The 3177-nt window shown below is 44.9% G+C and overlaps 1 non-coding gene across 1 annotated transcript; it reads left to right on the forward strand.

Moving 5' to 3' along the window:
• Positions 1-1883: 1883 nt before the first annotated feature.
• LOC128589508 (small nucleolar RNA SNORA17) lies at positions 1884-2022 on the forward strand. Its single transcript, XR_008381070.1, has one exon. It is a non-coding gene; the product is annotated as a small nucleolar RNA SNORA17 (small nucleolar RNA).
• The last annotated feature ends 1155 nt before the right edge of the window (positions 2023-3177 follow it).

The raw sequence follows: 3177 nt of genomic DNA on the forward strand, positions 1-3177 counted from the left end.
AACAGTATATTTTTAGATCTGTTCACAATTTATATATAAATATATATTTAGCTTTAAATCATTTCCTTTAACTTCAGTGAAATGTTCCATTAAACCATATTTTACATAGCCATTTTGTTATTGGTGGTCATCTGAGTTGTTGATTACCAACATCCTGCAGTGAACATCCTTGGATATGTTTGCTTGTGCACACACTGCACGAACTTCTCTTGGTCATATACTGAAAGATTGAATTATAGGTTCATAGGCAGTGTAATTGAAATGAAATGTTCCATTTCATCAGAAATGGTTCTATGTTGGATCTATATTAATTTATACTTTCACCAACAATGTGCAAAAGTTAGCCTTTTGTGTACCCTTACCCAACACTTGATATTCTTCAGAATTTTTGCCAATGTGAGTGAGTCTCTTCCCACTGGGGGTGGGTCCAACATGTGAATAAACATCATCCATCATGTGTGTCTCAGAGGAGAAAAGGCTGAGAGTCACTTAGTCTGTGAGAACAGTCATGTTTGACCACAAACATTCAGAGGTTTAAAAGTTGATGAATTGCTTAACAACTCCTCATGGCAATTCACCTTAGCCAGTGAAACACAACCTGCTCATAGAATTAACTGCTGTGATGAAAGGACTTCCCAGAGGATTTCATAAATGTGGCCTGAAGTTTGCCCAGCGGGTCCCTGAGGATGGTCCTCAGCAATGCAATAACATTGGACCTGGAGGTCTGCCCTCAGCCCCACCAGGCTCTGCATTTGGCAGGTGTGAAAGGAGAGGCAGCTCCAGACCAGCCCTGTGTCTCCCCCAGTGCTTGACCAGGAAATGGTAGGGCAGATGGGGGATGGTCTGCATCTCTGCCCATCAGGGTGGAGTTCAGGGTTGGCCTAGCAAGGCAGCTTCAGGTGGGGAGGGCTGCCTGTTTCAGCCCCCTTCTGCACTGGGACGCCCAGATCTTCCAACCCTTCCCGGCTCACCTGCTCCCTCCTGGTCATGAACCTCCTAGCCTCACAGCTACAGTCTATAGGTGTTATGAGAGCACAGCAGGAAGCCCAGGAATCAGAGCTGGCTCACACTTCCCCTTGCCACTCAGTGCTAGCAGCTGTGTTTGCACAACAGGGGCAATTCCTTCCCTCAGGATCTCTGGGGTTACTGTGAGGAGCAGCGCACATCAGGACTCAGAAGGCCTTGTGGGACTATCAAGTGTGTAGGTGACAGGTTAAATGGGAGGCAGCGTGGTTTAGTGGAGGGGCCTCCAGTTTGGCTGTTCAGTGGCCTAGTTGTCACCACTTAACCAGCTGAGTAACTTCAGGAAGTCTATCCTCTCTCTTTGGGCCTCAGTTTCCTCATCTATGAAATTAGAGCACCGGAGTCGATTAGTACTTACAAAACTGAAGTCCACAGAACTCTCGAGGGTTCTGGGTGCAGTGTCTCATTCCTGTAGTCCCAGCAGTTTGCAAGGCTGAGGTAGGAGGATCTTTTGAGCCTATAACAGTGTTTTTCAACCTTTTCTATCTCACCACGTACTTACGTTACACACTTAAATTATGTTGATTTTAAAAAAAGAATATACTTACTGTACTTTGAATTTCTTTTGAAAATAATTTAATTAATGATCTTTAAAAAATTTCATGGCACACCTAAGATCCTCTCATGGCACGCCGGTTGAAAATCACTAGCTTAGAAATTTGAGGCTGTGGTAGGCTATGATCATGCCACTGCACCCCAGCATGGACAATAGATAATATTGTCATCTCCAAATAAAATTTTTTAGTTAAAAAAAAGATAATCCATGAAGAAGGAGTTCCATTGCCTGCTTAGTCTGGGAAACCCTGAATGTGATACCTACACTGAAGATGGTGCTGAAAGGCAACATTGAGAGGTCCTGAGCTGTGCCAGAGGGTTGCAGATGTGGCTGTTGGGTCGCATTTGTGTCATGAGGTGGCAGAGAGAAGACAGGCTGTGTTATGAGATCCATGGATCTGATTATGGATCCATGAATGTTTGAATGATTAATAGTCGGACACTTGAGAAAAGGTTCTGAGACATCTTACAGGAAAGAAAGTTGGTGTTTCCCAAACATCTTTGGCTTTGGAGTCCTTTTTCTGTTGAATGAACGATGGCATGTTAACATCTCTGAAGTCAGGGATGTGTCTTACAATTGATGTATCTTTAGAGTCTTGACATATGGTTTAATAATAGCTAACTATGTTGGGTGTCAACAAAGTGCAGGTAGACAGTAAGTATTTAATAAGTTAGTAATTACTTAATTTAGTATTTTATTCAATATTCCCAGTAATCCTATGAATCGGGGACTGTTATTCACCCTACTTTATAAATGAGAATACTGAATCATTGAGAGGCTAAGAAACTCACCTGGGAAAACACGGGTGATAAATAGTGAAGCCGGGGCACATGCTCTGCTGAGGCTTGAACTCGCAAACATAGTTTACACTGATCTCTCAGGTCCCTCTGGAATGCACTTTGTGATTCAGTGACCATGAAAGACATAAGGCATGGTCCTCAAAGGCCTTGAAAGCGCCATGTTCCATTAGAAAGAGTAGAGTCATAAATGAACAGAACCCTTCTGGGACTGTGCTCCAAAGACAGGACAGAGGGCCCCAGAGTGTGCTTAGGCTAATGTGAGGAGCTGCAGGGTAGTGGTGGGGTGTTGGTGGCAGTGGGAGAGATGTGCCCAGCAGGCATGGAGCAGAGGGACGGTGAGGATCTGGCCTTCGAGCAAGGGCTTCTGTAGGGTAGATTTGTATGTCAGAGGAGAGACCAAGCTCCTGACCTACTTAATAATGAGGATTCCACCCTACACTTGGGTCCTGGTCTGAACTTTGCAAACCCTTTACCACCCTGACAGCCCTGCAGGTGGAATTACTGCCGTCACCCATGTTTGCATGTTTGCTCAGGCGAAGGGGAAGTGAAAACTGCGAACATCTTCCTGAAGCTCTTTCTCCTTGGTGTCTGCACAGGTTCTGTTTTTCAGACTCTGCAACATGCAGCGAAAAAGAAAATAGTACTTCACCTTGGAATGGCTGGTCTCTGGCCAACCTGTGTCTGAATGGCAATTACAGAGGCACCCACACTTTTCCTGTTCTCTGTCTTTCTCTCACTCCCTGGTGTCCCCCTACAACCTGGTGGCCCCTACTGGGTTCCTAACACTCTGTTCCCCAC

Source organism: Nycticebus coucang, chromosome 6, assembly GCF_027406575.1.
Source record: "Nycticebus coucang isolate mNycCou1 chromosome 6, mNycCou1.pri, whole genome shotgun sequence".
Classification (NCBI taxonomy): domain Eukaryota; kingdom Metazoa; phylum Chordata; class Mammalia; order Primates; family Lorisidae; genus Nycticebus; species Nycticebus coucang.